Source organism: Pantherophis guttatus, chromosome 2 (genome assembly GCF_059756535.1).
Source record: "Pantherophis guttatus breed Tessera chromosome 2, ASM5975653v1, whole genome shotgun sequence".
NCBI classification, from domain to species: Eukaryota; Metazoa; Chordata; class Lepidosauria; order Squamata; family Colubridae; genus Pantherophis; species Pantherophis guttatus.
In genome coordinates, this window is record NC_142064.1 from 199,632,855 (window position 1) to 199,643,172 (window position 10,318).

A 10,318-nucleotide genomic window follows, 5' to 3' on the forward strand; every position below is an offset into this window, starting at 1 on the left:
TTGCTCCTCTTTTAAGTCTTATGGGAGGGGCCAAACATCTCCCAGTCCTACTCCCAAGTTGTTTCTTTTGTTTAAGCTGTTCTTGCCTTCTGGCAGCTCTGCGTATACATACACTGGGAACAGGCTCCCCCTGTTCCTCTGCCTTGCTGAGGTCCAACTCTGGAGACTCCAGAGGCAGCACGTACCTCCCAGATGGCCCCATATTTGCCTCCGATAAAGAGCACTGTCCGACTCTGCTGCCAGCTCCTCAGGCTGCTGGCAGACCACAACAGGATGGATAGTAGGGTTGTGGTGGCTAAATACTCCAAACCTTATCTATATAGATGAGAAAGAGTCCATTTGAGTGTTAGGGCTGAAGTCTTAACCCTTGGAGTCTTCTGATTAATATTGCCCAAAATTGGTGGCACCATTTCCTATCCATTTGCGGCAGGAAGCATATTAAAATAGTTGCTCAATCAAATATTATTCATTTTGATCAGGACTAAAGTTTACAAAAGAAAAGGAGGAAAAAATAAAGAAAATGAAGATACCCGATAAATTAAAACAATAATATTGTAATAGAAACACAATAGACACAACTTTCTCCACAAAAGTATCACTTTCTGGTACTCAACTTCCAGGTCCAGGTCAACATCTAGAGTAGTGGAGCTGGGCAAAACAAAAAACAAAAAAAGTTAAAAAATTAAATTAAATAATTCTTAAATTACAGCATATCATGTTGGCAAACAAAGATTATTGAATGAACTATAAAATGAGCTACACATAGTTATTTTATTTTTGAAAAATGGCAAAACTGCCACCATCCCTACAAAAGGCACAGAGAAAAAAAATCCAGAGATCCAAGTGTGTGTTGTAATTGGAGTGTTCAGTCTGATTCATTCAAACTAGTTGTTGAGTTGTTGCACCAATTTCTCGTGCTCAGCCTGGAGAAATTGGCTTATCAAAACTTAAAAAGTAAAAATAATAATTGCAAAAATAATAAATAAATTAAAAAGAAAGGAAAAAGGAGCCTGGTGGCTCAGCAGACTAAAGCACTGTTATTAACTGTTATTAAGATCAAGCTGTCTGCAATTACTGTAAGTTCGAATCTCCCCAGGCTCAAGGTTGACTCAGCCTTCCATCCTTTCTAAGGTAGGTAAAATGAGGACCCAGATTGTGGGGGCAATAAGCTGACTTTGTATAAATATACAAAAGTATGAAGGCTATTGCTTAACGCATTGTAAGCCACCCTGAGTCTCCGGAGAAGGGCAGCATATAAATCAAATTAAAAAAAAAACCCTCAAAGGGTGGACTTGACAGACCACTAGGCATTTTTCTGCTGTTGGCTTTCTATGTTTCTATCCAAACAGAGAAGAAAGGAAAGCCTAGAACATAACTGAAGCATTGGCATTTTCATGTACAAACCTAGACAGAGCCCTGATGGGACCATATCCAGTCCTTTCTGTACAGATAGCTTATCCAGAGAGTAACTTGAAAAATTATATTGTGGTTCTAATGAATTAATAATACTGAGACTTGTGTATCTAGTGAAGAGTTTAACTCAATTCTTTTTTTAAAATAGATACGCCTATTTGAAATCTATGGATGAAAGTCTCTGCCAAGCTCTTACTGGCTGTGAAATTCTGGGAGTTGAAGTCTACACATTTTAAAATTGCCAAGATTGGGAACCCCTGCTCTAGAGATTCAGTCTTTTACTCTTCATGTACTCAGGAGTGATTTTTTTAAAAAAATTTCTTCTGTTCTTAAAGCAACCAGGAACAAATTTAGTTATTTACTGAAATAGCATCTATCTCAAAGAAATTCTTAAAATGAGGGATTTTTGGTGGGTCAGTCTTGCATTCCAAAATTGCTGTATTTCTCAGGGGTTTCAATTTAAGTTTAATGAAACTGTACTATTTAGAGCATATTCCGGAATCTGTGATATCAGGATGATGAGAAAGGTCAACTCTGTTTGAAATGTTAATGATTCATTAGACTCGAGTTTGAGAGACTTGTTTTACTAGTGCTGTTGTGACTCACTGTATTGTTTATCTTTATTGAAATGATACAGGGTTTTTTTTTTTAAAGATGCACTTTATGATTATAACTGCTTTGATACTTTTCATCTTGAAGGGAAAATTTGGAAAATTATTGCTGGAAGTTGTGATTAATTCAGATGACACCTGTAACTTCTTTATATGTAATCATCCCTAGACTGATGGCAGCTCTTGAACTCCACAAACTACTGCCTGAGCCAACCAAAGTTTGATCATCCCAAATTTAGAAGGAGAAACCTGTTGACTTCATTTCTCAAGTACACAGTATGTTTTCTCCCACATTTGGGAAGAAACATATAAATCTTGTAGGCTTCTTATTAGAAGAACAATCAAATAAAAATGTCACCCACATCTAGTAGCAACCCACACACTTGGAATATGCATAGCTATGATTGTCACTTCTCACATTACACTTTGTGACAACTTACATTGCAAGAATGGTCTGATTTCCAGCCAATAACCAGCAATGTAGGCAAGAAAAGATGAAGGACGGGAAGGGAAATTGTTATGAAAGAAAACATAGCACAAACATGTTTATGACACAGGATGGGGGCAGATCCAAACAACAGTGATAACAAGGATACTGCATCAGGTAAGCAATTTTGATTGATTGGTATTATAATACCAATGTTATTTTAGCTGAAAAGGTCAAGAATCACATTATTTTATAAGGAAAAGCATTTCACTGATTTGGTGTGTGATATTAAGAAGGTTTAAACAGATTCTTCCCTATTCATGCAGTCTTTCAATGCAAAGGCTTTTTTTCCATATAAAGATCATTTGTCCCATGAAATCCTTCCATTTCTTTCTTACATAGTATTTCAAGGAAAGACTTTAATAGAAAGTACAAGGGAAACTATGAAATTTTGTGAATAATACAGTGTAATACTACTGTGACAATCAGTAGAGATAGAGAAATGAAGGCAACATTTCTCTCAATACGGTTCATCTTCTATTCGAAGTTCCTTTGTGCCTCATTTACACTTACCTGGGAGTTACTCACCCCCTGCCAACAACAGTCTGCAAAGTAGTTATGTCAAAGCAGATGCTAATGTAAACCCAGGGGAGCAACCAGACTTTGCCCAAATGTGCAGTTTTTATTCTGGCTGAAACAGATCTGGTTGTTGCTACCCTTAAAAGCTAAAATAATTTTGCTTCCTCCCCATCTCCCCATCTATCTTTCTCCCCACCTATCTCTATCTCTTTTTCTTTTTCTATCTCTATCTCTCTATCACCTACCTACCTATGTATCCTGGGAGCTGCAAATAAATGAAACAGTGTGATCTGAATTTAAAAATTTTAGCATACTCCAATGGTTATATTGAATGAGACTTTCACTTTACAAATATAAAACATGCATTTTTCAAAGGCTAGGGTTTTGAAGTTAACTTACAGTATGATTTACACAGTCTGCCTTCTTTCATAGTAGTTCTACAATTTACTCTCTCATAACATGTTCTGACTGTCATTTTCATACTATGTAAGTAGGTAGGTATGTGTGTGTGTGTGTGTACACGCACACAGAGACAGAGTATACATTATTTAGCAATAGCAATAACACTTAGATTTATATACCACTTCACAGTGCTTTACAGCCCTCTCTAAGTGGTTTACAGAGTCAGCATATTGCCCCCAACAATCTGGGTCCTCGGAAAGATGGAACCCTGAGTCAGTCCGAATCAAACTTCTAGCAGTCAGCAGAATTAGCCTGCAATACAGTATTCTAACCTCTGCACCACCACGGCTCTTAACTTATCTGTATAACTATATCTATCTATATATGTAACTGTTATATAATACAGATATTTTTTCATTTTATTTTTATCTTTTTTTCCTTTTTCAGATTTTCACTAAGCTTTCCGTGCAAGCAGACAACTTCTTATGGTTTCTACCAGGTTCCCAAAGTAGCCACGTACAAACTGTTATTTTAGGGAACAAAACCTACTCCCCCCCACCCCTTAAATACTATTGGCAAACTTTTGTTAGCTCTCCCTGTTCATTTAATTTAGGGAGACTACTCGCCAGATCATGGCTGCCTTATATTCCTCCTGTAATCACTGCTTACTCAACAGGAAGCAAATATTCAATCAACCTCAATAGGTTTGAGGTTTCAGGGCATATCATGTGAAATAACAACTCTGTAGGATATGATGACCTTTAACTCACACAGCACAAAGTAGTACAAAGTATCTCAGAATATACAGCTTTTCTGGTTCTTCTCCCATCATGCTTTTGAACTCTTCTGACAAACTCGTTAGCTCTCCTAGTTTGCTTGCTCAAGTCAAGGGCTTCCTGGAAATCTTGAACATGGCTTCCCAATTGGAATCCATGCATCCCTTTTTATTATTAGTTAAGAACCTTTTCTTTTTGTACATGTGGATGTGGATGAAGCAGATGTATTAGATACTACCACAGTCACCTATGTCACCAAAGCCCTTTTTAAATGAAGCTTCTCTTAAATAATGGCCAGAGCTAAGAATAGACATCTACAGAAAAACAAAATAATTATCACATCTGGAAACACTTCTCAAAGAGTGGCATGATGACATAACCATATGCTTGCCTATTAAGAGGGAACATTGTTGGACTGTAATTTATGAGGGGGAGATATTGAGGCTGCTTTCCAATTCCTGGTCTCTCCCCCCCCCCCCAATAAAAAAGGAAAAGAACAAAGGGCAATGTTCTGCCACGTAATAGCAACAACAAGCAGAACTCCTAGGCAGATCCACACACTTTATGTTCGATGTCCTGTGTCAGTTTCTCATAAAAGCAGCAATTAGTGCTTCTGCTAATGACTGTGCTTATATATTGTTGAGAATGTAGCACCCACTTGCTTATATGTTTGGTGGGGGGAAGGGCTTGATGTATAGTTTGTTCTGTTTTGTTTCTTTTTGGCTTTTGAAAGTCTTTCTGCATAAATAGGATTATCCCCACACAAAGCTATGATACTTTTTTTCTTTCTTTTACCTAATCAATAAAGTATTCCTAGAGGTTACTGCCTCATTGTGAGATGAAAAGCAATAAATGTCTCAGCCATCTGATTTAATGCCAGAATAAAGTTGTTTATACAGCATACAACTCAGTGAACCAGAGGACTAAACATGATGTTTAAGTGTTTGGTATTTAAGCTTTTTTGCTTTTTTTTTTTTTTTGCAATGTAAAAGCCAGACCTGAAAGAATAGTGTAGGTGTGAATAAAATGTTAATCAGAAGTGCCAGCATTTCCATAGAAGACAGAGAAATTTGACTGAATTTTATATCCTTATTCTATTTTTATTTTCTAAATTATGTTGGGGATGTACATCAATACAAAAAATCAAAAATTTTGTAACCCACTCGCAACCAATAGCAATCTAAGTGCATATTTTAAAGAGCAGTGTAAGGAGAAACATATTCTACTAGACAAATATCATTTTGGAAAAAAAAATACACACAAAGTTTGTAATCATTCTTAACTGCAGTTACTGGTGACTAAAAACCTAAGAGTGAAGCCTTTGTTTTCAGTGAGTTTTCCAATGTTTCCCACTTGATCCCACTCAACTCTGTAAAACAGCTTCATAGATTAGGCACAGGAGTGGGCAGCTGTGGCCCTTTTACAACCTGTGAACCTCAACTCCCAGAATTCAGCTAAGACAGCTAAGCTGGCTGTGTCTTTCCCTGGCATCTTGCAGCTGGTTTAAAGAATTGAGCTCAAGTACTACATCTGTGGTCCTGCATATTCCAATCAATCAGAATAGAGTTGGAAGGGACCTTGGAGGTCTTCCAACTTCTTGCTCAACCAGGTGACCCTATACCCGTGATGGCGAACCTATGGCACGCGTGCCACAGGTAGCACACACCTGTGTCATATCAGTGGGCACACGAGCTCAGCTCCGGTCCCACTAGAAGTTGGCAAATGGGCCATTTCTGGCCTCTGGAGGGCCTCGGGGATGGGTGGGCGATGAAGGCCATTTTCGCCCTCCCCAGACTCCTAGAGCGGCTCTGGAGATGGGAGACAGCAAAAAACGGGCTTTCCAGTCCTATCCTCCGGTCCTATCCTCATCGGCAAACGAGCCATTTCTAGCAGGGCTTCCGGGGGGAAGGAAACCGTTTTCTCCCTCCCCAGACTCCTAGAGAGGCTCTGGAGCCAGGTGAGAGAGAAAAACGGGCCTACCGGTCCATCACGTGCCAGGAGCAGGGGGAGTGGGGGGGTCGTGCATGCATGAATGGGGGCGGGGCACATAGAATTATGGGTGTGGGCACGCATGCGCACGACCACCCCCCCTCCTAGCATGCGATGGCAAAAAGGTTAGCCATCACTGCACTATACTATTTTAGACAAGTGGCTGTCCAGTCTCTTCTTAAAAACCTCCAGTGATGGAGCATCTACAACTTCTGAAGGCAAATTGTTCCACTGGTTAATTGTTCTCATTGTTAGGAATGTTTTCCTTAATTCCAGATTGCTTCTCTCCTTGATTAGTTTCCATCCATTGTTTCTTGTCTTGCCTTTTGGTGCTTTGGAGAATAAGTTGACCATCTCTTCTTTGTGGCAGCCCCTCAAATCAGGGGTGAAATCTAAAATTTTTCCCTACTGGTTCTGTGGGTGTGGCTTGGTGGGGGGGTGTTCTGTGACTGAGTGGGTGTGGCCAACTCAATGTCACTCACAGTCACGCCCACTCAGTCACAAGACCCCCTTCCACCAAGCCATGCCCACAGAACCCGGTAGGAAAACTTTTTAAATTTCTTTCTCCCGCGGCTCCGCCCACCCGCCCCATTCCTCGGACTCCTACTGCTCATCTTTCTCCCACAGCTGGCTGTCAGGGAAGGCAAGTGCCCGAAAGGTACGGAGTCACTCACTCTCCTTCTTGAATGAGCCGCTCTGGTCCACACGCCAGCTGTGCAAGCACACAGTTTATTTAATTCAGCGGCAGGTTGGATGTGCACTTGCGTAGCTGGCGCGTGGGCCAGAGTGGCTCATTCAAGAAGGAGAGTGAGTGACTCTGGTACCTTTCAGGCGCTTGCCTTCCCTGACAGCCAGCTGCGGGAGAAAGGTGAGCAGTAGGAGTCGGAGAATGCACCATTCCTCAACTCTGGTCTTGCCGCAGAGCCGCTGCCTGCTCGCCTTTCTCCACGTGGCTCCACCCACCTGCCCCATTCCCCGGAGTCGGGGAATGCACCATTCCTCAACTCTGGTCTTGCCGCAGAGCCGCTGCCTGCTCGCCTTTCTCCACGTGGCTCCACCCACCTGCCCCATTCCCCGGAGTCGGGGAATGCACCATTCCCCGACTCCTACTGCTCACCTTTCTCCCGCGGTTGGCTGTCAGGAAAGGCAAGCGCCCGAAAGGTAGCGGAGTCTCTCACTCTCCTTCTTGAATGAGCTGCTCTGGTCCACACACTGGCTGCGCAAGCACACACCCAACCTGCCGCTGAATTAAATAAATGATGTGCGCTTGCACAGCCAGCGCGTGGACCAGAGCGGCTCATTCAAGAAGGAGAGTGAGTGACTCTGCTACCTTTCGGACACTTGCCTTCCCTGACAGCCAGCCGCGGGAGAAAGGTGAGCAGTAGGAGTCCAGGAATGGTGCATTCCCCGACTCCGGGGAATGGGGTGGGTGGGCGGGTGGGTGGAGCTCCAGCTGCCATTGCTACCGGTTCTCCGAACCACCGGCCATCATCGCTACCTACTCACCTGAGCCAGTCTGAACTGGGAGCATTTCACCCCTGCCTCAAATACTGGAGTACTGCTATCATGTCACCCCAGTCCTTCTTTTCTCTAGACTAGCCGTACCCAATTCCTGTTCTTCATATGTTTGGGTCTCCAGGCCTTTAATCATATTAATTGCTCTTCTCTGCACTTTTTCCAAAGTCTCAACATCTTTTTTATAATGTGGTGACCAAAACTGGATGCAGTATTCTAGGTTCCGTCTTACTATGGCCTTATAAAGTGTTACTAATACTTCACTTAATTTTTATTCTATATCTTTGTTTATACAACCAAGGATTATAGTAGCTTTTTTGGCTGCTGCCGCACACTGCTGGCTCATATTTAAGTGATTGTCCATTAGAACTCCAAGGTCCTCCCACTGTTACTGTTTTTGAGCCAGGTTTCATCTAATCTTTCGTTTTTCCTACCTAAGTGTAAAACCTTGCTTTTCTACACATTAAATTTCATTTTGTTGGATACAGCCCATTGTTCAAGTCTGCCAAGATCTTTTTGGATCTTGAGCTTGTCTTCTAGGGTGTTGGCTATTCCTGCCAGTGTCTTCTGGGGTGTTGGCTATTCCTGCCAGCTTAGTGTCATCTGCAAATTTGATGAGTTCTTCTTCTATTCCATCTTCTAAGTCATTTATGAAGATATTGTAAAGTACTGGACCTGAGTTTGTGGTAGCCCACTGCTTACTTTCCTGCATGTAGATGTAATACCATTAAGAACCACTTGTTGAGTACACTTTGTCAGCCAGTTACAAATCCATCTGGTGGTGATGCTGTCTATCCCACATTTTACTAGCTTACCAAGAAGTAGGATAGACTGCAGAGCCTTATTTAATAGCTAGTTTAATATGGACATAGTATCACAGATGGAAACGAGCACCTCACTACACTTTGGATAATTTTACATTTTAATTTTTATGTTGTATATTATGCCTTATTTTAATTGCTTCTGACTTGAATTACACAATTAAACAAAGTGGACATATCAAAGAACATATTATATATATATATATATACCATGTTTTCCCCAAAATAAGACATCCCCTGATAATAAGCCCAATCAGGCTTTTGAGCACATGGCAATAAGGCCAAGCCCTTATTTCAGGGTTCAAAAAAAATATAAGACAGGGTCTTATTTTGGGGGAAACATGGTACATATACACGCACATATACCATGTTTTTCCACAAAATAAGCCCTAGTGCTTATTTTGGGGCCCAAAAGAAAATAAAATCTAGTCTTATTTTCGGGGAAACAAGATACATGTTCTGCTAGAAATCTGATTGACTCTGCATGGTGGAAGATTGGAGATTTCAAACATCCTTACCTAGAAACCCTCTGAGACTTCACATTCAGAACACATTTCTTTCCTCATTTACTGTCTATCCCTTTAATCCCAGAAAGCGAAATAGGTATCAAACCAATTTAGAGCTACTGCCTCTAGCAATCTACTGATCATGTTCACAAAAGTTAATAAATACTGTTTCCTGGATTGGGTGGGTTGCAGAATAACTCCTGCCACTATCTAGAATGGAGTTTCCATACTAGGCAAAGGTGTAAGGATGACTTCATCTTATCTTATTGTTCCCACTTGTGGCACGCATCACATAATTTGATGTGCAGTCATATCCCTGACATAATCTATATAGTAAAAATATTCCTTGCCTTCCCTTAGTTCTACCAACCCCCATGCAGCATGGAAACAGGTGACCTGAGGAATTGTCTTATCTCCATGACATCATACCATCCCACCTGGTCAGGCAGGGAAGGTACATGATGGACCACATCAGTTAAAGAATTTCAAATGGTGGTGTCCATAAGAGAGCCTTCTTTGCCATTACCCTTGTCCCATTGAATATCCACCCCTCAGAGGTAAGATAGGCTCTCTCTCTCTTGGCCTTTTGAAAGAGTTTGAAGATCTGGCTTCCTGTATGTAACTCTGAGGATGGTTGGCACATTAACTTATTTTAATTTTATTCCTATCTGGATCCCTTTTGCTGATGTACTGAATTTTTATATGGTTTTTATTCTTTTCATTGTACATCGTTCAGAGTCATTCTGAGAGTGAAATGGGTGGTGTCTACATTTGAAAAATAAATATTATCAGGGTTTTTCCTTGACTTAAAAATATATTGGGGTAGTCACAGTACATTTCACTGCCCTTTGATATTAAAATCTGCAAGTAAATCCAACCATTTATCAAACTGAAAACATGGCAATGGGACTTCTTTCATTAGGTACATATTTGGATATTAAATTAGGGGACCCATCTTCTCTAGATTTGATTATAGAATCCCTGAAAGCTCACTCATTAAATCTTGCCAAACATATAGCACTTACTATATAAAAAACTGTTAGATGATTTTAACATGAACCGTTCAAGCTGCATCAAGTCAATGACAACCTCAATAGTCTTTGCTCCAGCACAAACAACTCATTTAATCTGAGTCCTTTTCATTTTATGGGCAAAAAACTGATTAGGAACGAGACATGATCCACCATTAAGCCTTGAACATCCTTCTTGTACTTTCTGATGGGACATTGGTCTAAATGGGACATTGGTGAATAATTGGTGAATAATTGGTGAATAATCA